Raw genomic sequence first — 26,222 nt, 5'->3', positions numbered from 1 at the left:
CGTATAAATAAAATGAATGGATATATGAAACAGGTTTCACGCACATATTCATTCATATAATATATAAAAAAGTGTGAATATATATGAAATTAATCTCAAAAGACAAGAAAAAAACAGAACAGATTGTTCTGATTAACAAATTGTGTTAACTTATCAAAAAACACTGTATTCTAAAACCAAATGAGGGATTCTAAAGCTTCCAGAACTTTCTTAGTTAAAGTAAGGAGAGTACTCTACAGTTCTTCAGTCTAGACTAGAAGACTTGAGCAAACTCAACGCTGCCTGTTAAGAATTTAAAAATAAAGGAAAAGCACTGAAGTATTTCAGAAAGAATGAGGAAGAAATAGTTCAATTCTCGCCTCTTCTAAACCATTCAACGCCAACAAGCTCCAGTAAATCTCACTGTCAGTTCACAGCATGTGGAAAGCCATGGATTGGTTCTTTCCTCAATTAAACCTGCTCACTCCTATCTAAAGCAGTATTTTCTGTTATTATCAGTGGGGGAAAAAAAAAGTTTTAAAAAATACAGACGTAGCACACACAAAAAAGTCCAATTCTCCTTGTAAAATACTGCCATTTCCATGACTTTCAAAACGTGTTGCAGCTGTGGACTGTGTGTACTGTTCCTTTTGGAGGATGCTGAGGGCACTGCAGCTGAAGCTAGCCGGTCCTAATGTGGAGAGGAGTGGGGTTGGTATTCCCTCAGCACAGCTCATCTCCTCCCTACAGCTGCCCACCCAGGGTTATGGAGGACACTGTCTATGTATAAGGCTGCCGAGAACACAAAAGCACTGCTTTGGGTTTGTTGTGCTCTCACGAGCTGTGATGAAGGAGCAATTCCACAGGGAGGGTTTCCACTGAGAAGGAAATCTCTTGGGATAGTAAGGGCTGACAGCACTGGGCATTAACCATCTGACTTTCAGCCCTGCTGTGACTGTGAGCTGACAGCACGCTGTAACAGCATGCAGATGCAAACACAGAGTCAAGAGGACCCTGACTTTAACCAATTATTTGCTCCAACCAGATACACACAAGAGGTACAAACAAGAATCTTTAAAATAATGGGTTAGGGCAAAATAATAACACACAACCACAGCCACAGGAGACCTGAAATAGCCGCCTCATTTGCTCTTGTGACTAATGTCAGTTCTTGTATTGTGCAGCTAGAAGATTCCTATTTTGTATTTCTTTGATGCTCTGAATGATCACTAGCATCACCAACCTACTGTCAGCTTACTGAAGCAGCAGCAGCAACTTCTATTTCACTGACAAAAAAAAAATATAACTGAGAAACAAGACATTCAGGTAAGAATGTCTCAGCAGTTCTGGAACACGTAGGAATTACTCCAACACATCCTTCCACAATAGCATTATTGAATAATAGATCATTAGATTGTTTTGATTTTTAAATAAATATATAAAACAGTCAACATAATTTCAAACACAAGACATAAAATAATTATGGTCAAGTTGTTTGATCTTTTACCAGAAAAGCTTTTAGTAGGCATACACTAAGGCATAACAGTAGTAGGTAAAGCAAGGTAAACAGAGACAAAACACTGCAATGAAAACAGGACGTAGAAGATCCACTGATGCTAAATACTTTAATAATGCAACAGCTTATCCCATATTCTTACACCATTCTTGAACAGCCACAGCAGATCAGCCTTTCAAAGCAAGGTGGGGGAAAGGGAAGGGGTAGGAAGAAGAAGCACAGGGATTGTTTGTAGGATTTCACTTTGTGCAGGTGTTAAAGTTTGAAGACTTCAGTAGCAACCCTAAATGAAAAGGATGCGGTAAACTCAGCGCACCCTGTTAAAGAATAAAAGTTTAGGTTGTTCTGTTTGATAGCTGTTCTATGGCTTCCTTTCACAGCGTTCTATGGCTCTACAATGAAAGAGGGATCTTAAATTTGCACAGATCACTGCAGTGAAAATAAAAATGTCTGGGCAGGGAGAATATTTTTAGCAAGATATTTGCCTATTTAAAGGCATTCAACCACATGCCACGTGTTCAAAAGTAGAAGTGTCTTGAGACATCCCATTCACTTCAACACATTTTTTCTGCATCCCCTATTACTTGAAGTCTCCTGATCTATTCCCTCTTTTTAAGAGCACCAGCTGCTCAGAGCATTCACCTGCTTATATTACTTTAAATCCTCATCAGACCAGGATGTCACAACTGACCAGCTAGCATGAGGGCACTAACTTCAGCATCACATGGCATCAACCAGCTGCAAGATGCCTTCATTTTGCATTAGTGTAAGTATATATATATATATTATATGTGCATGTAAGTCTTAATTTTCTTCCTTTAAGCCTGTTAGGAAAAGCAAAGGGCCTATCAGAACAAAACTAAGATTTAGGACTGATGCTTTTTCTGAAAAATACACATCAACTTTTTCAGTATACAAACAATATCAAAACCTTCTTTAAAGTCCCAGTGATGTCCACAGATCTGTAATTCCAGCTAAATCCTTGCTCTCCTTTGTTTCCTATAGCCTTTGAATTTTTTCTTCCTTGCTTCTCTGTCAGGTCCAGAGCAAGCAGCTGAACACATGGAGGCCTGGACTTTTCGTAATAATAATGTATTATTTGCCAGTTTTCAGTTTCAGTCAACGTGCCAACCCATAGGCTAGTCAATTAAAATGATATTTTAAGTAAGATATGATAAAAAAGAAACAAAAAGAAACCAACTATACATTGCTCCTCCCAAAACAAGCTGCATTATATGAACTGTAGCTTCCTCCTACAATCAACACTATGATTTTGACCAAAAAAAAAAAAAAAAAAACTGCCAGTTTTTCTGACCTGATTTCTGCATCAATGTAACTGAACTACTTTACTTAACATCTCCAGTTCTGTTATCCAGACACAGTTTCTAACTCCTTATTCTGTTATTCAGAAACATAGAGATCCTATTTTTATATCTATTCACTTACTCAGTGGTGTTTACATGAGGACTAAACTGAAGCCTGCTGAGCAGCAGTTCCTAGTTCCTCCCCCTGTGCCCTTCTGAGCAGGCAGACAGATTACCTTTTCTTCTCACTTCTCTTGCCCAACTCCCTTATTTCATAACTCTTGCAACACAGTGGCCAATAGTGTTCCAAATTGTTCTGATCTGAATCAGTCAAGCCTGCTGGTTTGTACAGTGGCTCTTAAAATCCTGTTTCTGAGCAGACCAGCTTGCTGAACGGCCAGTCTCTTCCTTGGACCCTACCTTCACATGACAGCATTTACATTACTGACTACTGATGTGTCACCACCACAGCTACCAAGCAGTACAGAATATGGCAACAAACCTGCACACAAATGTGAGGTCTCTTCCTCACGTGGAAAAGCTCAACCAGAGACAAAACAAACACTGAAGAGCTCAAGCATTTTATTTTTTCTAGCTTACAAGTGGCCAGCTTCAGGATACTCTGAGAAGCTCTTCATCTCAGTGATCCCCCACCAGCCGTTTATATGGTGAGAACCTGCAATTCTGGACAGCATGCCCTGCACCAGAGCTGCCAGCGTTTCACAACGGAAGTTTCCAGTTATCCCACTTAACATTACAACGTTCCTACTGGAAGAACAACGCAATCCACAGATTGGCCATGAATCACATTTATATTAAAAATACAGTATCCTGCATTTTACAAGCTAAACTAAAACAGATGCAATTAAAGCCTTTGAAAGTAATTTTGGCAAGCGCTTCATTTATATCTACAGCTAAAGCAGATATTTTCTCAAGCATTTTTGCCAAATTTGAGTAATTCTCCAGCTCTGTGTTTTAATTACTACATATGCTTTCCTGTTACAGTTAAGAATATCCATTACACCCTTGAACAGTCACCACCATGAGAAAATGTGTTTTCTTTTTAAGCCTAGCGATGTTTCAAATCACTGGAGTGATACTGGCAGAGCACTGCAGCTTGCAGATGCTTTTGATATACACTGCTATAGATAGTCTGCACATACACACACACACACCCATGACCTGCATCTGACCTTGGCTGCAGCAATACACTGCGCATCCAGAGCTGTCTTACAGATCTAAGGGAAGACACACAGCATCGTGCTCAAGTCAATGTTATGCCTAAATACCACAACAATTCTTCCCCTAGTATGGCACCTAAATTAAAGCCAATTTCAATAAACATTTGCTTCTCAAAAAGACTGACTTGTTTGGCTTTAGATTCTTTGCACCCTTCCATCCCTTCTGTGCAAGCTCACAAAAAGCAACCCTGCAGAGAACATACAGCATGGCTCCATATCAGCATCCTCGGAGAATCACAGCCTCCTAATTTATGGGGTCATTATTCAGAGATCGGTATCAGTTCCTCTTTAGCTCAAGAATCCGTGTCAGGAAATGAGATGGGGACATGATTCTGTCTAGCACAAGTGTGTGCTACAAGTTTCAGTCTGCTCCTGAAATTACAATGGGGAATTTTAAGATTCAAAAAAAACAAAACAGTAAACCACTGCAATCCAGCCCCTACATTGCTTGGCTTAAGAGCAGAGCTACCTGCCTAGGCAGCCAGATGAAAAGTGTTAGTGGATCTGCAGCTTTATTTAATTGCATTTGGTGAGATCTTCATGCAAAAAGAGCCTTGTTCCTCTGCTTGGCTTTGTAGACTACAACGCACTGTGAAATCTGCTCTAAACATACATCCCACATACTGGAGGTATGTGTGCATTCACGTCTATGGTTAGCACCAAAAGATCAGTGAGCAAGTTCCCCTCAAAGTAAACCAACAACGTCTAGACCAACTGCTTCCGTCAGTCCAGGTTTCAAGTAAAAAGGAACAGCTGCAGGCAAGAGAAGGCAATCACAGCTGCTTTAAAACTTAAAGTAAATTAAGTGGGAGGATTTGCAGATAAAAATGAAGTGTATTTAAAATAGCAGCTCTTGAGTACTGAAAGTTTGCAGCCTTTTAAACAATAGTAAAATGCATACCTTATGCATAACTACAGACCAGAGTGTCTCCTCTCAGTTGTATAAGCAAAACTTTGAACCTACTTCAGCAAAAGCAGTAGAAACGTCTGTTATGTCTCTGTGCATTTGAAAAAGTAGAACTTGGCCAAAAACTCTTTTCTAAGAGAAAAACTTTGCTTTGCATGTTAACTGGTACAAATTATGCAAGGTATTGCCACAGTTTTTAAAGGTATCATTTCCACATACGCTATATCATCACTTACATTGCAAATTGCATCTCAATTTGAATAAGATTCAAGAGAACTGCACGTGATAATCTGAATCACTTCACTGTTACCTTACTGTAGAGAACACACAAACGGAGCTAATCCATTCTAGTTCTTGTCCTATGAATGAACAGAAGAGCACATCTTTCTACTCAGCGTCAATATTATGGCTTTCTTTATGGGCAATCTTAAAAAAGACAAGAAGATTTTATGCCACTTTTAGTGGGATGTTTCAGTAAGAACTGACGAAATAGTGAAAACAGAAAGGCTTGCCTAGAGTGAAAGAGCTATTCAAAGTGAGTCCAAAATTACCAGGCTTTCCCCTAAGAAGCAAGTCACACAACTGCTCTGCTCTCACAGAGGTTCACAAAGGTTTGCAACTTGCTTGTAGAGATCCAGACACATTCAAGTCTAGCTTCCTACCTGGAACATAAACTCAAGAGAATTCCCAGCCCCATTCAGGAGAACAGCACTTTAAGAAGGACCTAAGCCTGTAAGTCCAGGAGCTGGTTTCACATGCAGGACCCAGAGTCTAGCTATTTTTTCTTACAGTGACAAAATGTTACAGCACACATCTATACTCAAATGCTATGTTTGCCAATTTAAAAAGAAAAAAAAATAAATCAAGCTGAGGAGAACTTGGCTCCAAACAAAAGCATGTGCAGTACCGTTCTGCACACCTCTCCAAAGCATTTCCAATAACCAAAGCATCAAAAATCTCATTATTTTGGTTACTTTCATACTCTTCCATCAAAAAGCACAGCATGTGAATCAAAAGTCCTCAACTTTGCCTGCTATTTCGGCATGTCCATTAGATCTTAATGGGGAATAAGTACTGAGCTTTTCCTTCTGACATAGGCCTTAGTGAAGTTTCTTCAAAATACAGAAAGCCTCCAATTTCTTTTTTGCTTTACTAGGAATGCTGCAAGAACAGAGAACAGAATATACACCATGGTGACAGGGTGTCTCCTCCAAATAGCAAAACACCCATACTCACTTTTTGAAAAGTACGTAGCTCGAAACTTGAAACACTGTGCTCAAAGAAAAAATAAGAAAGTTTTAAACCAAGTGCACAATTGGGAAACCCTGTGAAGCCCGGACTCTTCCTCTCTGATGCGTATTTTTATTTTTATTTTGGTTTTTTTTTTCCTAAGGAGAAACAAATACTATCACCAAACTCCCTTTTTCCAGCTTACTAGTGCATGTCCTTGACCAGGATACAAAAAAAGAGGCATTTACCAGCACTCTGCAAGTGAAATATGATTATTCTGTATGAATTACACATCTTAGGAGCTCAGCATTTCTTCCTCATTGAAAAACCTATTCAAGTGTTCCCACATCTGTATGCTGCTAAGTGGTTTGCTCCAGCCAGGAGTGGGGGGGAACAACTGCTGATATTTCAAGAAATCTTATCTTTTAATGATTGGGATCAGAGGAAGGGCACGGCCATGAGACAGCTTGAAGCAGGCCTCACCTCTGGCATGGCTGAACTTACAGAGCTGCAGTTCTGCCACCAACATCACTTCCCCCACCTGCAATCTGCTCCCAAAGTGTAGACAGCAGGGAGATCAAAGTGAGTGAGGAAGTTTCTTACTGTGACGCTTCTGTCACGAGTAGTCTCTCTCCCTATACAGCACCATAGATAATGCCAGTAGAGCAAGGTAAGCATAACCTCCATCAGACAACAGCAACACAAACCTGCCAACAAGATCATATTCCTGCTCTATTCCACTTTGGCTGTGGCAAAATTCCCACTTCTGAGTTTCCAGAACGCTGGTTTTCAGAGGTCTGTCATTTCACTAGTTTGTCTCTGCCTGAAAACATCCCAGCACTGCTCTGTCTTCTTCAACTGATGGCCACAGCCAGGTCATCACCTTTTAACAGAGAATATTTTCTAGTTCACTCCTCATATTGAGGGTACTGCTGCATGTGGTTTTGGGCATCACATTATAAGGAGGACATAAAGCTATTGGAGTGTGCAAAAGAGGGCTCCAAAGATGGTTAACAGTCTAGAGGACAAGACATGTAAGGAGCAGCCAAGGTTCCTTTGCTTGGTCAGTCCAGAGAAGAAAGGAGTGACGAAAGGCCTCAGAACAGCCTACAACTTTCTAAAGAAGGATGTGGAAAGTAAGGCACTGATCTTCCTGGTGATAGTGGCAGGATGCACGGAACTGCATCAGGAGTGGGTCAGGCTGGATGTTGAAGACAGGTTCTTGATTAGGGTGGTCAGGATCTGGAACAGACTCGTCATGGCAGTGATCATTGCCCCCAGCTGCCAGAGTCCCACATGCATTTGAACAACGCTCTCAGACACAGGGTTTGAATTTTGGGTGGTCGAGTATAGAGTCAGGGACTGGACTCGATGATCCTTATGGGTCTTTTCCTACTCAGGGTAGTCTATGATTCTACACCCACTAAATACAACGCATCAGCACCAGGGCACAACTCAGAGGCTCAGCTCACCCCCTCAACTCAGGGCAGCAGTACACAGGGGTGCATTCCCTAAGGCAACCTTCAGCTTCCTTACAGAGATAAGCTACCACCTTCTTCCCTTCCTTACAAAAAAAAAAAAAAAAAAAGCTATTTACACTTAACTTCTTCTGATAAGAAAGCCTACATGCTAATTGTGACTCATAAATAAAGATTAATAAAAATAAAATTGTGTCTTCAAACAAATTTATCCAGTCCAGTTTAATTAACTAACACAGCCAGGTTCTGTCACTCCCAAGCACATGGAGAAGAGGCAGTCAACCCATGGAGCACTGGGATGGGGAGAAGGCCATCCTCCTCAGGACATCCGTGCAACGGGACGCCTTACAAGTTAAGGGCTGATGCGTTTTGCCAGAGGAAGCAACTGGAGCCAGGAGGATTACAGTTACTTTTGTGGGGCCTGGGAAGGTGGGGAAGGAGGTCAGGCACCAGGGGCATATTCACACAAACAGCCAGACACCAAAAAAAAAAAAAAAAAAGCAATTCTGATCCTTGCCTAGGCAAAACAGCAGCAGTGTTCATTCAGCTGTGAATTTATTGCGTGGGAGTTGCTACAGCTCTCTCAGGGAGATTTTTTTTTCCCCTACACTGGGTTTTCTGTCTGGTGTGTTTTTTATTAACTCCTAGAGCATGTCTGTAAGAGGAGGTGGTGTGGGGGCTGGGGAAGTGACAAAGGATGTTTTTAGCAGACTGGCATTTCACAAGTTAAACTGACTTTTCTGAAGTACTCATCACCATAGACTGCTTAATAATGTGTAGAAAACTGACAAAAAACGAGATAAGACCATCAATCCCCGTTAAATTTGATCAAACAGTTTAAAGGATGGCCTGTCAGTTTTCAAATGCTCAAAGACAAAAAGACTTTTGTTACTGAAGTCTCTAAGACCAGGGCCCATTCTGGATGTCAGAATACTTGAGCCCATAGCTAGAGTGAAGATGACAAATTAAAGACCAGTGCAGAAGTCACTGAACATAAAATCAACACGATAAAATTAGTTCCACGTTCCTGTTTGTAATCCACTCCAAATATTCTACAGCTGACAAAATGAACCAAAGTCTAACTGTGACCCTGGAAAAACATAGCTAAGTGTACAATTGAGACATGTCAGGCCAAAAATTTCAAAATATCACGTTTCTGAATACTCCCAATAATGGAGTCCTCTCTTCAGTATCTGTGATGGAAATAAATGTTTATCTTCCAAAACCTCTACAGGAATTTAACTGAAAGTACAATCCCACAGTCACCATGGAAGAGAACAAACCTAAACTAGAAACTTCAATGCTAGAAATCACAAGAAGCACGTTACTTGTCTTCCAAGCAGTTTTGATTACTTAGCTCACCCAACACCTCTTGCACTCCCATGTGTTGTATTTTCAGTGGGAGTCACTACCTGCTGCCAGTACCAAAGCTACTTGTTTCCATTAAGATGAGCAAGACTAGCTTTAAAGATAAGACTTTTTTTAACTTCTGAAACTGATGTTCACTGTGCCTGTTGAAGGCAGTTCTGTTTTAGTCATCTTCCATGTATCTGGAGGCACAGTTGGTTGCAGAATCCAAGATTTTTCTCCAAAAGCAGGCTCCAAACTTTTCAGATGTTTATGTTTGACACAAGTTAGGAAGCTCGTGACTCACTCCATAACTGGTCAGAAGGATGACATGACAAGAACGCTGATGCAAGGACAAGTTAGTCCAAAGTTTGGTGGCTGAGATTTAAAGAAAACAGCCTGTCCTGTTCTGCAGGCATAAACTGGCAAGAAAGAACAGCTTTCTTTGATGCTGTAGTATCAGATGGCTTCTTATGACAGATCAATGCCACTCTGAGAAAGTTGCTTCATTCTGTGGTGCAGCAAATAGATTTTGATTAATTTTATACGTGGTTGTGATTGGACTTCCATATTTCTTGTCTTAAATTCTGCAGCCATACCTGTGCAATGTATAAAGTGCTAGTAGGGAGGCAACACAACTGAGGAAAAACAAGTTATATAAATGCACTGATCATTCACCTGAGCAGTACAGAATTTGCTATTGCTGAGAATGAACAGCATATAGGCCAGTCTGCCCACATCTTTGCTTAACATTTGGCCAGAATTCTGCCACTCTTGTCTCTAGCACTTCAAGGCTTTTTTTTTAAACTTTCTATTCTTTAAAAAAAAAAAAAAAAAAAAAAAAGGAAAAAAGTACATGTCAACACGGTCACGTAAAGATAACAAAATACTGGTATCCCTCTTAACCACATCAGACTGCTCAAGTTTTTGCAAAGAATTAACTGCCAGGAAACCACAGAAGTCAGACACAAAGTGTAGGAATTTATAATAAAACATAAGGGTTTTCTCCTTCAGGCCAGAAGAGCCCTCTCTTAATCTTCTGTTATATCACCTGCATACAATCAAAGAACCCTGAAACAAACCGCCTCAGCATTCAACAAAAGACTCTTCTTCATTTGGATGTTACTGTTCTACCTGATGGAGCAGGCAGGAAGTGATCCAGCCTGATCTTACAGCTCAAAACTGCTTTCACCACTGTCAAGAATTTAAAGCCATTAAGCCACCAGCAGCAATTCCATAAAAACAGAAAAGGTATTGTCTAGGGAAAATTATTTGTGGAAAGCTATTCAGAGACCAGTTTCTGAAATAGCAGGAAAATAAATGAGAAACTTAAAAAAAAAAAAAAAAAAAATGAGCAGTCAGAATGACATGGAGCTGTGCATGAAGAGGTGGTGATGAACATGAAAATAAGACCTATATAAATTAAGGTAGCCATATGTATAATGCTGTTAACCAAAAAAAAAAATAAGCAGCAAGTCTTCTCCATTGACATGAAAAGCTGAGCTTATGGCGTGGGCATCGTACTTTTACCCATCCTCTGGATGTGCTGCTGAAGGAGCAGCTCTCAGAATCCTGGAAGGGGCAATCTTGCAGATGATCAAAGCGAGCTTATGACAAGCAGTGAAATTTCTTCAGTCCTCTAAAGGAACACTGAATTGCCATGTTGCATGGAAGACTCAGACTTGGGGAATTCACACATGTTTAATAGTAGGAGGGTGTGTGGAAGTTTCTATCATACCTGCTCGCAGTTTTGTGCTCATCCTCTGCATTCTGCTGCCCTGAAATTGTCAGAGGCAGACACTTGCATTAGCCAATGGGAAGAAGACACATCCATTTAACAATAGGAACCAAGACGATTCATGAATGGATTTTAAGTGATTTGCCCATGGAAAAGAAGTGAGCAGAAGCTAGTTCCAGAAATTAAAAGCTTCTTTAAGCATTTTACACAAATATGCGCAGTGGGCATCCTCTGCAAATATCTTAATCTTACAGGGAAGGACTGACTACATGCAAGTCAGCTATCAGATACATGACTTTTTCTTCCTTGAAATACATCTTATGATGAAAACACAAATTGCTGTTTATCAATACAATCAACATCAGTGGTCTTAAAATGTCTACATATAAACCTGTGTAAGCAGTATTAAAAGAAAACACCTCACAGTTTTCTTCTATCCCAAGTATAAATCCCCTTCTCTAAAGTTCTGCTCTAAACTACTTCTTCTTGAGAAGAGCCAGTCAAAAAGTTTCTTTTAAAAGAAAGATTTGTTTTGCACAGCTTTCTGTTTAGAACAGTTTCTGAGAACTTCAACATTTTCAACCAGAACTGACCCTGGTTAGAGCAGGAAGATTGCCCCAAAGGCAGCAGGTCCCAGTGCAGCACTCGCAAGCTGTGCTATTCCAGTCTTACATTATGAGTTCTGTCCATCAGGGTTGTGGCAAGCAATGAAAAACAGATCTGTTCTTTCAGCAAGGATAACTCCTTCATTTGACTCTAACAGCCAATTCACTGATCAGGCCAAATTAACTGCAAGTGATAATTATGAAAGAGCATAATGATGGAAAAAAAGAACTTAAGTTTTAAGACTTATAGTTGACAGCCCTTTTGAGTGGCCAACTCTTACTATTCTGCAAAGATTTAAGGAGCCCTTCTGAGGATTTTCACCACCATTTCTCAAACAGCTGTACCACTTGAGCTATTCATAATCTCAGAATCTTAAAGTAATAACCAAAACATATTTTTCTACTACTTTCTTCTCATTAAAAATGAAACGTCCTAGCCATATTCACTTAATACCTCAGAGAATAGAGAAACAAAGAAGAAAAGGGAAGAAAGGTCATTGTCAGGCCAAGATTAAGTCTGGAAAATTTCAACTTGAGACATGAACATTTCAGGAAGTTATAAGCAACTGGAATAATAAAAGAAGAACTGAAACACTGTAGGAATTTTAACTAGAGCTCTTGCTATGCAAACCGAATATTATTTAATGTATTTTAGTAGCGTGCAGAAATGTTTCTTGGCAGAGGTATAAATGATCTATGTTCTCAAGAATACTCCAGCCTACCTTAGGGAGCAGAAGAAACAGATAAATAGTGTTGATCAGCACAGCTCCCTTGCTATCAGTGATACCAGCAAGTCAAAGAAAAAGGGAATACTATCAAAATCCTCCAACAGCTCATGTTGTTCAGTGCTGCCGTTCTGTGCTCCACCACAGAACCACCAGCTTGGCCAGCCTCTCCCTAGGTCATCTTTATCAAAATCTGGTTTGTTCCAATGCCTACCACAAGAGCATACAGAAGTGAAGAAACATTTCTTCAATTTAAAACAAGCTGCTGTTTAAATCACAGGTTCAATGTTTTTTGTGCCTACCCCCTCAGCACATTCCCTTGAACTTCTTAGCAGAACGATCATGAATCAAATGAAGCCTAATCAAAGCTTTCTTCATCTCACTACAGAAGAATTGTCAACAGATGAAATCCACCTTTTCCTGCTTCCCTGCTCCAGAGGACCACAGGATGTAGAGAGGCATTCTGTAATTGCTGAATTCCTGTTGAAATAACTGGAAGAACGATTATTTTTCCAAATAGTGCTACATTAAAAAAAAAATAAAAATCAGACATCCTATGAAAACTCCCCATGCCAACCCAGGTATTTAAATTATGAAGTCTCCTGTAGAAGAAAAACGCCCCACACGTTGGAAGCTGACTCCACTTGACTCCACTTAGCAAGTACTTGCAAAGAGCAGGAATGCCTAAATACACAGAGTTGCTCCAGAGGCATTGCCACTAGCATCTTCTTTTAAGTTCCTTCCACACACTGTGATACTGTGAGCATTTCAGTCTGAAACTAGGTCATAAACTTCTCTATTGGAAAGCATTTATAGCTGTTTGGACTGGATTATTGTGTTCAAGAGGTTATAATAATAAAGGAAGCCTGCAAGTATACTTTTTCCAAACTCCTAGTATGCCATTGCCGGTTTGAGAAACTGGTTCATTTCTTATCCTTGTTTGGCTCTCCTACACTCAATTTGTTGCTTGCTTTGACCACTTTCTGGACAAATGTAAAACTTACTCTTTCATCTAATTAACATGAAGGAAAATTTAGAAAAGTTTCTCATTTAGCCCTGCTCTAGAATCAATTTTAGAAGAACACTGACAGAGTTTCAATAGCCATTCAGGTACTCAAGTCTTGCCAAAGTTTGCAGTCAGTTATATCCTGTTACAAAAAGAAAAATAAAAAAAACTCTGCTCTGTTTTTTCAATTTTGTACAAATTTCCATCAAGAAACAATCTAGCTCTGCATATTCACATGCATCCAGATGATCTGTGAATAAGCCTTATTCTCTTTAGTCTAATCAAATTGGCCAGCTCACTTTCTCCTCTTCCAAACATTCTCAGCCACTCCTTCCTGCAAAGGCAAGCACAGAGCATTTGCTATCTTTCTTACCAAGCCTTTTTGAATACTTAAAACAGCAAGCAATTGCTCCAGCCACAGTTCAGTCTTGCAAGGCCCGTCATTTGAGGCTTCTTCTGTTTGCTCTCCATTAACCATCTGGTCTTGCTAAGGGCAAATTCAGCATCCAGCAGCTTCCCAGAAGGGACCCTGCACATAGCAGGGGGTTGAAACTAGATGATCACTGTGGTCCTTTTCAATCCAGGCCATTCTACGATTCTATGATTCAAAGGCAAACGCCTGCACATCTCTGGGGACTTGAGGAACAAGGCATCCAGTTTGTTTTCTCTAAGTGAGAAAGATGTCTCAGCAGCCTTTTGTGCGCTTTCTCGTGAGCCATCAGAACAAAGGCAAGGCAGTTGTCCTCAACTGAAAAATCCATAAGTGGTAATGCTGCATCCAACTTGCTTTCTATCTTACAAGGATCCAGCTGAAGGCCCTGGGCAATAAGGTGGCCCTCTGCAAGAGCTGTCTTACAATTTTCTTTCTCAAATACAAGCACAGAAGGAAAAATGAGGGCAGACTGGATGAAAACTACATGTACAATATTAAGTTGGCTCTGTAATCAGGATCAAATAGCAAGTCCAAGACCTTCACTGCATTTGGAAGAAAACCAAAAAATTGAGAGCAAGAATAAACCCAACTTTTATCCAGCTGCAATAATTTTTTCTCCAGAATACTCTCTGCCAAGAAGGAGAATCAGTATAATTAAATTATTAGCCTTCAACTAGGTTTTAGCTAATCGTTGTTTTTGCTTCTGTCTGCTTTTCCATAATTTTAAAAGCCTTCACTCTTAAAACTAGAGCAATCTGTATTCAGTACTTAATACACCTACGGGGTGTTTTTTTTTCCCCAAAAAGAATCCTCTTCAGCACAGAATCTGCAGCCTTCTGTTTGACAATTCTACTGCAGTAGTTAATATTATATATGCTGCTCAATATATTTTTGCGACACGCCATCTAACCAAGTCAAGTGAATTTACACAATATTCATACTCCCTTTTATAGCCTTGATGTAGTAGTTGCTACACATGGAGTCAGGTCTTCAACACAGTGATTCTGCAGCAAAGACACTATTAAACAATATTTTTTTTTTTCTTTTTAACCTGCCTAAATTTCTGTGAAGCTGACAGTAGCGTTTTAAAGGACATATATCCTTTTATTTTTATATATAATACAGAAATACATTCTGATTAATAGTCCTATGTTTTAACGCGTTGCTGGAAGGCTCAATTCAGAGTGCATGTTCCTATGATATTTCAACTTAGGTAGTTTCTTCCACCCAATCTTGAATTCTATCAGAAAAAACCTGCCAGGGTAACTGCCTCACAGCTTGGGAGACTGAGCATCTTCTTTTATTTCTGAAATTCAGAAGAGTGGAACAAAATGAACGCACACGTCCAAATTACTTGATCTCCGTGTAAAATAAAATATGTATTCATTAAAAGCATGGAAAATGAGCTCAAAGACAAAAGCAAGGCAGATGTGAAAAGTTGCTTCAAATCTGTATGTTTTGAAGGTGACACTAATCAGAGTCACAGAAATCCTTCAGTTTCCTTTCACTTCATAACTCTTTAAAAAGATACTTTCATTAAAACTTAGCAGCCACCCCCTATTTCCACTGTCCCACCAGAGCAGAAAGGGCACTGTGCACCTCCTGGTTCTCCAGGAACACTGTCTGAGTCCCCAGATTAAGTGACACCAGCAAGCAGGAGGTTTAAGACACAGACAGGGAGGGCTCCCCCCTTCACTGCATTGCATTCAGTTGGGGAATTCTGAATGGTGCAGAATCACAAGGCCCAGAAATCATCTGGGATGAGAACATAGCCCAAAAAAAATTCATGGAAGGGCTGAACTATATGCAAGGCTACTCACCACAGAGACCACCAATGACACAGATATCCTTCATCTGTAGATAACAAGCAGTTGAGATGGAAAGCAAGCACGTCTTGCACCCTTCTCCTCCTCTGCCATCAGCTACCAGCCACTCTCTCTAGGACAGTAGCCTGCTATGCCTTACTAAAGGTTGAGATTTAAACTGGATTCTCAGTCTAACCAACAACAACACTTTGATGTGTTTGTTGCGTTTATGCTCTTACAACCCAGAGCAGTTGCAGAACAAAGCAACACCCCAAGGTCATCCATCTGGGTATTTTGTACCCTTATCTGAAGTCAAGGTAGACATCTGGCTCCCACATGGACACAGTGCAGTCTTTGCCATGCTTATCTCCACAGTACTCTTGCAAAGGAAGAAAAAAAAAAGGACAACTGGACATCAAAAATAAAGGTCATGTACTCAGGCACCACTCTTTTGCTTCAGCTGAAATGTATCTTAGCAACTCTGCGCAGCAACTTCCCAACAGTTCTACACTGCCAGTATAACAAGGCCCATATGGAAAGAGAGCTCAATGCACCCCTGGGCCCAGGAGTTTTGCCCAGAGTGCTTTTTTGTGCATCATCCTCCTAATTTTCTTTATTAGGAATACAAACACACAGGTACCCAGGCACTTCCCACTGATGTGGGGACTGAAGAATTCACCCCTGGCTTCCCAGGAAGGCTATGACAGTGCAAAAATCAAATCTAAACCAACATTACTTGCTTGCCTTTGGTTAGGCTTATGAGATCGGGTTAACTTCCAAAAGCATCAACAACTTGAACAGTATTCCCTGGACTGGCACAATGCTCAAAGCCACTCATGATATTCAGAAATTGTCTTTATATTCCGGCCTATAGCTGTAACTGCTAACACAAAATTAAACTCAAAAGTAAATGAAGGAAATTACATTATACAGCGGCAAGAATAAAGACTACAACAGCAGGCAGCTCGTTTGTACCCACAAGTCTAATCAACTGCAGAGGATAACTACATATTACTGATAATCTTACAGTTTATCAACATCAGATAACTTTCATACATGACAAGACTGAGAAAAAGGATTTTGCAGCTTTAATGCTAAAAAACATCTTTCCACTCTATTTACACTGCATTGCTGGGGGTTTCAGTAGAAACATTTCTTTTACAGAAATGGATTTATTCAGAAAAAAAAAAAAAAATTATGAAGTCTCTATTTTAAAATTTGAGATATGGGCAGAAAGGGTAGAAACCTTCATCAGGCAAGTCATGACCACTACAGATCTTTGTGCAAAATCTGAGTGACCAAAACTGAATCACGTGGGGTAGCAGAAAAGAATTTGCTGGATCCAGTATCTCCCTAGTGGGACAGACTGGAATTCACTACATATATACAAAAAAATTTTTTACTTCCCTCTTTATGGTGATATTTTTAGACAACTATGAACAGACCAACTGGTAAAAAGTTTAGTAAGGGGTCAACCTCAGAATTTCATTTTTCGGCAGAGAAATTGTGGCTTAAGAGAAGCAAAGCCTTCTGGAATAGATGTTCCAATCTGGTATAAGTTAAAGTGGATGGAACTAATTCCTGAAGGAGCAGGTGGGTTGATGGAAGAATTAGTAGTGACAGACTGTATTTTACAATAATCTTTCGATCATTAAAACCCAATTTAACATGTAACGTCATCTGTTGTCAGAGTTACCAAACCTGGGAGGAAAACCAAAAACCTGTTCGTGATGATTTACAGAGAGACATATGCAAACATTCATGTGGACACGAGATTATTTATATTTTATACTCAGTGAATTTTGATGCCGTAATGTTGAAGACTGCTACTATTGAAACTTAACCAGAACAATGTGAGGAAAGTTAATGAACAACTGTACTGAATGGAATATATCTGGTTTCCTACCTGAAGTGTGTTCATCAATCATTACTGCTGTGCCAGGAAAATGCTTCAGCAATCCCACAACAAAAAAGATCTGGAGAGTTCCTAAATGTTTAAAAAGAAATATAAGCGAGTTACATGATGCAAAGTCACCGATCCCACAGCAAATAGTAGATTCTTGCTTCAGAGTTCCTTACACTTGGAAGGATTTTGTTGTTGTTGTTCTTTTTTCCAAACTAACTTTTTCTTTAACAACAAAATTGTGGTGCATTCAGCCGAGCCAGAGCTAAAACAACACAAAATTCAATTACTAACAAGACTGGGAAAAAAAAAAAGAAAAAAAAAAAAAACCACAATGATTTGCAAAGATAGCTATACCAAAAGAAAAGCAGTTATCCCTACTCGGTTCCATGATTTGGCAACTATGCTGTGTCCACATATTCACATGTAGATATTAATTCAGACTGTGTACAGAGAAGTTTTTCAGTTCTCACCAGAGAAGAAATAACGTTTCCAAATCATGGCTATATTTCACAGAAAGAATGATTTAAGCCAGATGTGAAACACATGGATTTTCTTACAAGTTTCCCTTTTTTTTTTTTTTAATTTGAGTTGGAAAGCTCCATTTTTCTGAAGCATCTAGGTATAAAGAATACTTTAAAATTCCAGACAAAGCATTCTTCAGAGTTGTAGTGTGACTTTAGAACCCCCAAACAAGTTTGATAAAACACAACATAACTAATCCAAGTTGCAGTATCCACAGTCTTCTCTTTGCAAATGAGATGCTAAATTGGAAAAAATACCCAACACTAATGTTGCATACATATGCCTGATTACAAGAGTAAATATGCAGTAGGCATATATAGCATTTCCAGGTTTGATAGCATATCACTGTAAACGTCATTGGCAAAACACATTTTCTAGAAGAGAAGAAAAATAATTTTTCATAAAAGCATGCCTACATGTGTAAATTGCATCTGTATCACAGACACAAATATTCCCTATACTCAGTTACCTTAATGAAGGTACAAGATGCAAACTCTCAATTGGTTCTACTCAAATCTTAGCAGTCTACAACACATGAAATGACATTCTGTGTTCTGATACTCTAATACAGTTATAGCCCATAGATACCTAAGCTTTCTGCTCCAGTAAATAAGTCCAGCAAATTATCACCTGAAGATGGCTACAATGTTTTTTTTTTTGCTATATTTCACATATTACGAACCAATGTTCAGACAATCCACACAGAGATATCTATCCCATTTTCTATAGGATTTATGTCTAATCAGAATGTACATGCATGCTTGCATAAAAATTAGAAGTTCCTCTGACAAGGAAAAGTAGATTCGCAATCATTTTTCTAATTCACATCCCTTCTAACTCTACACAGCTATTTTAGCAATCTACAGCACGTGGTCAGAAAAATGACAAGGTCAGGTGATGTTCTTATCTCGTTACTGACTCCTCATAGTTGCTCTGCTTAAATGAAAAGTCAAATCATTGCCTCTCAAATCAAACAGTCAAGTAAAATTTCCTCCAGTAAAACAGTAGCATCAAAAGCCTATCTTGGCTAATTTGTGTACCTTCTTTTACTTCTACACAACCTGCTCAGCCTCCAGTGACAGTGCCCACACACAAGACAGAGCAAAGATGGGACAATGTGTGGTCATCCAGCTGTAGCTTACAGAGAACAAACATCTCCTCAGCCTCCATGACTGATGATATTGTGAAACAAAAGGACCTACATCACCTTTCCAAGTGGTGACTGACTGAAAACCTAACAGGCTTTAACTGCTAGTGTTAGTTTTAGTTAGAATACAACTAACAAGATTGATGCGCATTCATGCTATTAAGTGGCTTTGCCAAGAAAACTGCAATCCTCTGTCCACCTTTATGTCCTGTTAGCACAAACTACTCAATGCAGATATAAAAGACTGTGAAGAACTGACAGTTTTACCTAGAAAGGTTTTGGTCTAAAATTTTCACCTTGGAGCATATTAAGTTTTTGGAAACCTAATCAGACTAAAGAGAAACCAACACATTCAGGAATACTGCAGTTTCCACAAAATGTGAGTCTCTTCCAGCACAGCCTCTGTTATTTCCATGAAGTGACCTTTTCCACTGAAGACACTAGGGGACATAGGAAAAACAGAAGACCATACAAAAGCAGAGGCTGCCTTCCTGAATGGACAGACAGAAAAAAATCACAGCATCCAAGATTAAAATGAAGTTGAGAAGAAGGAATATGCCTATTTTATCTAAATATAAGTTGTATCTACCTTGAGAAGACCATAGCCACTTGTGACTAATTAAAGCCACATTGATTTTTTTTTAAACAAAAGACCATCAGAAGCGTTTGATGAAGGATGCTGGAGAAAGGCTATAATAAAAACCAAAAGGTTATATGGATTCCTGTGCAGACTGTGGCTCCTCAGCCATTCTCTGCAGCCCGCTGGTGGTCCCCGCAGTTTCAGAAGGTGGTCCACAACATAATCATGAGGAGGACAAATTGAAGCCACATTTCTATTTGTGCAAGCAAGAAAACAACAGGAGAGGAATAAAAGGAGCAGATGAACATGCAAAGTCTAGCATGATTCTCATTTGGTCACAAATGAAAACCATTGTTGAAGCACAACACAGCATTGTCCCTATTCTCTAAGAAAAAGAATTAGGCTTTGACGAAACAAAGATAGAGGAATAATTTTGCAAGTTATCTCTTTGCAAATATAGACACAAACAGGTCTCAGAAGGGCAACATCTTTGAAGTAAGAAGCAAAAGCACAAAAAAAAAAATCCACAATGCTCTCTAGTTCTAAGTGTGCGCCCAAGCAGCACCTCCATTTCTTACTATGAAGGATACTGTTCACAAACCAGCCTTCATTCCTTGGCTACAACACCAGGAGCTTCTGGCTGACAACCTGGACAAGCACTGTGGCATTTTCTAGCCAGGGCTCCAATGAAGTTAGCTACCCACATACTCTACACATACTGCCACCTCTGCAGCCAGATGGAGTGAGTGACAAAGCTGAGATTTTGCTACTAGAATTAGAGGACTTCTGTCTCATTTCTTAAGCAAGGCAGTCACATTTCAAGTGTAATTACTCATTTTCCTTCCCAAGGAATCGGATGCAAGTATTGCTTTGAATGCTTAGATAATAGGGCTGTTTGAAGCTGGGAAAGTCAAAAACACATTTGGCAGCCCTCAACAGCCAACAAGAAAAAATTTTTTTGGAGGAAGAACTCCCATATACCCTCTTTGACCTCCAGCAGACCTGGAAAAAGGTACAATGGCCACTCTGTAAGTAATGCCTTCTATTTTATTATTTATTACTTTAGAGGTGGATGTTGGTGGTATGGAAGTAGAGGTTGAACCTCTCCATCAATAACTTATTCCATTTAGTTGCCATGCAACAAACTGCACCAGAGGGACAGCCTGACAAAATGGTGTCTGACACAGAAGTGCAGAAATGAATTCCTCCATGTGGAAAAAAATCGCATCCACTGACATTCATTGGTGTTTTCTGAATGCTGATGGAGACCAAACAGTGGATGTGAGCACAGTGAGGCAGTGGGTCGTGGGTCTCAGCAGTGGCAAAGGCCACAGGAAGCCTCCTCTGCTGATGCAGATTTTCACAAGCACAGCATGCAGGCTACTGCTCATCAATGGTGAAATATATAGTTAATGGTAACAGTGACTATGTTGGAAAAGAATGTTTTGTAGCTGAGAGTTTGCTACATCAAATAGGTTATTGAGCTCTTTTTATCTGATACACTGGCAGTGGAAATAAAAAGACATTTTCAGAGAAACCTGCTTACAACTTGGAGAAGTCGACACGAGGCCCATGTATGCAGCTGAAGAATCACCATCACCATTTTGTTCTTGCCAGGAAGTTAAAACCAGATTATATTGGCTGCAGGAAATAACACACACTTCAGGAGCAAGGAGACACAAGCTCAACATTTACAGCTGTTAGGCTCAGTCCAGCCACAGCTATCTGCATAAAGGCTAAAGATTGTGTGAAGTGATGAAACATCAGGAAGTACTCATTTTTCCTAGGATTTAGTTAAATTTACTAAAAAAAAAAAAAAAAAAAAAAAATAGTCATGGATTTAAGTGCTCCCATGAATCAGTTAAATCCCATCCTTCGTTACCATTTGAGAAGCACCACAGAAGCAGAAAGGCAGAGGCATGTAGGGCTGAATAACCATTTGTTAGCAATTTTAATAGCAAAGCTTTATTCTCCCCCACCTCCTTCATGGTGTCTTGTACTTATTATGGTGAAATTAGGAGTTTTTACTCGGAGTGAACTCCTGCTAATCCTTTTATTTTGGTTCAGTGCTACACTACTGACCCTGCAAGAACATTCATCTACATTCACAGCTGGAGCTGCAGACTCTGGCTTGAAGGAATAAATGACTTTGCAAGGCAAAAGCAAATGAAAGGCCAAGGGTTTATCTAAAAGAAAATCTGAATTTGACCATCTTAAACAAAGAACGGGAGGAAAACAGGATGTATAATCAGACATCCCATCAAAAGCTGATATCAAAAATATCTGACATTAGAGAAATACAATGTACAAAAAAAATCTGAAGTTCTATCATACCATAAAACATAAGTTCTTAAAAAAAAAAAAGAAATTTAATTTTAATACTAGATTATATCCAACCCCAGTGATCTGCTACAAAGAGAGCAGTCAGACTTCAAAGTGCTCAGCTCCATCCATTTGTCCTGACCTTTTATTATCTCATACTTTCGTCAGTTACTTGCTCATTTGCAACATTAATCTAAAGTTACAACATCACCAAATGAAGTACTGGGTCTTGCTTCAATTTGCTTGCCAACTTCTCAGTCCAATTTCTTCATTGCAAGTAAATAACAAAAGGAATGCAAAGCACAGTGGAAAGTCAGGTTGCATGCACATAATTCACCCATTTGTGGCCATCAGGACAGGGAGCACAGAAGGGCATTAAAACAACTTGTGAGAAGACAGAACTTAAAGCATGAATGGCAACACGCACACGAAAGCTAAAAATCAGGATCTTTCACTTTGGATGGACTTCAGGAATATTCTTGATATTAAAAAAGAACATTTCTAGAATAGTGTCAGGTTCCACACTTCTTACAACGCTTCTTTGCTAAATGTTCAATAAACACATCACTGCTGTTTTGCACAGAACACATTTGGTGGCTTGAATTAACTTGATCACGTGTGCATACATTCATCACCCTTTTAATAATATGAAAGCTTGACCCATTAAACTGGTCTGGAGTTATTTGTACATCCACATTCACAGCAATTTATTTTGAGCATATTGCAAGGAAATGTTTACTTAGCTTTTCTTAAAGCTGGGCATCTCTGACACCCGAGACCTCAATATCTTAAATTTTTCAAATCATTGCCTTCCTAATCAAGGAAGAAATGGACATAAAAGCTTCATTTAATGAAAATAATTTAGAAGCATATTTTATTGCTAAGAAAATCTAGGCACAGAAAAGCCAGAGCATTTTTGATTCTTACCCACATTTTAATTTTAGTCTTCAACTTGCTCGCATTCTCAAAATAGATTTGCAGCAAAATTTTACATCCACACTGGAACTCTCACAAATGCCCATCTCAAGCAGTATGAGCAGCTCTTTACTGAGGCTGGTAAATCAGTAGAAACAAAGTAAAAAAGAAAAAAAAACCCTATAGTTTTTTGGTGATCCATACTATTTACCATCAAAACATGCCAAATTTAATTTATCTCCTTTAGGGCCAGGATTTTTATCCATCTGAAGTGAAACAAATTAAATCACACCAATGATGGAGCATTCCCCCACTTTGCCACTCCACTACCCATTTATTTTTACTAGTCCATTTAGCATAGAAGCCCTTAACACTGTGTTTGCAGAGAGACCCAACTGAAAAGAAGATTCAGGTCAAGCTGATTGAAATTACTCTATCACACTGGCATAGCTCATCCACTAAGGAAATCGTATGCAGCACCAAGCACTTCTCAGCCTTTGGAGGTTTCCCTGCTGCTAGCTGCTGGATGAGGAGGACAAGATCTAGCAGGAGAGGCCAAAGGGAGCATGGAGCCCTTTGCTACAGATCCGGGAAGAGACTGGATCTGCCTGACAGATCCTCATCCCACTACACACTTCAGTTGTTTTGACATACTATCTGCTGAACAGGTCCTTCCTTGAAAATGTTTGAATGCAAATTCTCCATAAACACTTCTATGCATGGAGCTATCAGCACCAGAGAAAGAAGAGGTATAGTAATGATGTTTTAATTGTTTTTCCTCATTTAGTCTTGCTTAATACTGCCAGTCCCCCAAAGGGACAGGACCCATCAGGTCACACAACTTAAAGTGGCCTCTGCAGGTCAGCTATGCCCACAGTGCTCCCAGGTTAATTGAGTGCAAGCAATGAAACTGGAGCTTGATGCAGAAAGAACGATGGATGCCTAGGAGCAGCCTGGATGACCTATTTGCACCACATTGCCAGAGCCAGAAAATTCACTCTATGCTTCTTTCCAAAGTACCTAAATTTAAAACAGCCTTCAAATTAAAAGCTTGCTTAATTCACTTAGAGAAAAAGAAATAGAAAAGCCACCGTGAGCTATGATGGCACCAACTTTTTTCTTCCCTTTTCTAATTTTGTTCTTTTTATTATCATTATCCCATGTGGCTTTCAGGAAGTCCCTACAAACTAGTCGCTATTACGAAGATGGCCTATTTTAATCAATCCCTTGACAGGAACAGCTAATTATCTAACTTTTCTGACCAAACTACCAGATGGCTTCTGTTCTACACTTAATTTTAGTTTTCAGTCTGTAGTGTTATTTGCATAATAGACGTCTATGATGACATAGAAATAATACCAGTACCAATACCTAAGGTACACAATGAACACTTACTGTACTCTCCCATTGAAGAATAAAAATACAGGCACTTAAAACGACAGGCATCTCCCACATTTTCTTTTCTTACTGAGTTCCTAAAAGCCAGAGGCTTTCCCTTTTGCCAGCAGGTTCACACCATCATCAGGCTGCCAAGGCTGCAGACCTCACAGCACACCCACCAGACAATGCAGGCTTGGGCCAGCTCCACAAATGGGAGACCAGGAAGGATTTGAGTGTGTCTATTGCTGTGTAAGATGGCATGTGATAAAACAAAAAAACAGTGAGGGCATGAAGGCAGCAGCCACTCCTGGTATGTCCTAGGAACGTACAGCTGTGTCTGAACAAAAAGCCAATAGCAGCCACCCATGAACAAGCTGAGGCCAAGATCACCCAAGTGAAGTTTTGTGAACAAACTCTTAAGGCCATGACAGCACAGGATTTTTTTATTATTATTATTATTATTTTTAAGTTTGTTTCTTTTTTGATTGTTTTTAAAGAGTAGATTGATACAGGAAAAAACATAGCATAAGAAATAGGGCTGAAAACACAGATTTCAAGCTCCTAAAGCATACTGTAAGGAATGAAAAGTAAGATGTCAAACAGTAATTGTATAATCAATGAATATCAAGATGCTATAATTACAAAATAAACAAGAGAGTTTGGCAAAGCAGATTATGATAACAAGAAGAGAATAGATAGAAAGCTTACCCCTATCCTGGGCTCATTTGCAAGACTCCAGCAGAGTGGAGCTCCAGAAGGGATCTTTCCCCACTGGCAGCCAGCTATTAAACAGGTCTAGGAGCAGCACAGCTGAATTGCCTTCACCTGTGCTCCTGTGGCTGACTCAGTGCTCGCCTCAGGTGATCAATCAGAGGTTCAGGCCGTGGCTCAGCAGTTCCCATACAGTAATATACTCTTCAAAATAATCAATACAGTCACTCATCTTTAAGCATCTTCTCTAATAGGTTTTGTATATATTTCAAGAGTAAGAAATAGAACCCCTCCCAAACTGGAAAAACTGTTTTTAGTCACATTAATGCTAAGAACATGTATACTTAAACTGGTAGCAATGGAGGAAGTGAGAATGGCTTTTTTTTTTTTTAATTAAAACAAAAAGGAAGTTATTCTAATCCATTAAAAAATAAATCATTTCTGTGAAGATCTGGAGAATAACATTCTATATTACCATAGATTTTACTTTAACAATCACAGTGAGTTAAGTGCCTCTTGGTACCATTACAGCAGTGTAAGAAAGCCTAAACATAAATAATCAGCAGGGAGAAAAGCCAACTGAACACCTGACAATCAAGAAACAAAGCTGAGTTCTGTTAGTTTAACATCACAGCTCCACTTGTAAGGAGCTTCTCATCTTTGAACGTGTTGCAACAAGGATATTTGTTTAATAAATGGCGCACCTGTAGACTGATAAAGCTGGTAAAAGTTTTCATCTTTGGGTTTGTTCTCCCTCCAAAACTGCATTGATCTTCTCATCCCATAGTGAAAAACAGGTTTCATTTTCTGTCACTACAGTCCAATGGAAATCAGTTCCCAGAACAAGCACTCCAATGGAAACACAAGATAAACAGAACAATTTAATATTTGCTTGAAGATTTTTATGTCGGATTAAGACAAGCAATTCCAAAACGTAACTCTAAGTTACATTCATACCATTAATCTTCCAATCAAAGACTGTACTGTCTATTTTTAGTAATCTGCAGAATTTTTGGAGCTGATTTTAGAGTCAAGGCTGAGCATAAGAGGTCTTGGGAAGCTGACTGGAGTAGAACTTACAAAGACAATCTCCAGTTATATTTCACAGAGCCATAGATCCTCCTGAAATGGAAAACAAGGATAACCACTGCCAAGAAAACTAAGCTTGCTTAAATTTTCCCATGTAGTGCTGCTTAATATTCAGCTAACCGGCCTGGGTTCCGACTGACTGTTAACACTGCAGTGCCTGCTGCTACTCCTCAGCTTCAGCTGCACTAAATCAGCAGCAGCATGCTATAAGCCATACTTTAAAATGAAGTTTCCTAGATTTCTCAGCTCCTGTCATTCAGATGAGCAGCTGTAGCCCAAGCAAGCTCTCACCTGCCTGCCAAACACCAGCACAGAACAAGATCCTGTTTTTCCCAC

The 26,222-nt window shown here is 39.4% G+C and overlaps 1 long non-coding RNA gene across 2 annotated transcripts in view; it reads right to left on the bottom strand.

Moving 5' to 3' along the window:
• LOC125691380 (uncharacterized) overlaps positions 1–26,222 on the bottom strand; it is a 202,333-nt gene that overhangs the window by 112,733 nt on the left and 63,378 nt on the right. For both annotated transcript variants that reach the window (XR_007376106.1, XR_007376107.1), the window contains exon 3: positions 17,221–17,301. This is a non-coding gene — a long non-coding RNA (uncharacterized LOC125691380). The remainder of the gene's footprint in view (positions 1–17,220; positions 17,302–26,222) is intronic.

The sequence above is a fragment of the Lagopus muta genome, chromosome 3, assembly GCF_023343835.1.
Source record: "Lagopus muta isolate bLagMut1 chromosome 3, bLagMut1 primary, whole genome shotgun sequence".
Taxonomy (NCBI): Eukaryota; Metazoa; Chordata; class Aves; order Galliformes; family Phasianidae; genus Lagopus; species Lagopus muta.
Note: the sequence above shows the minus strand (reverse complement) of the source record. Positions and strands in the feature narration are given on the sequence as shown.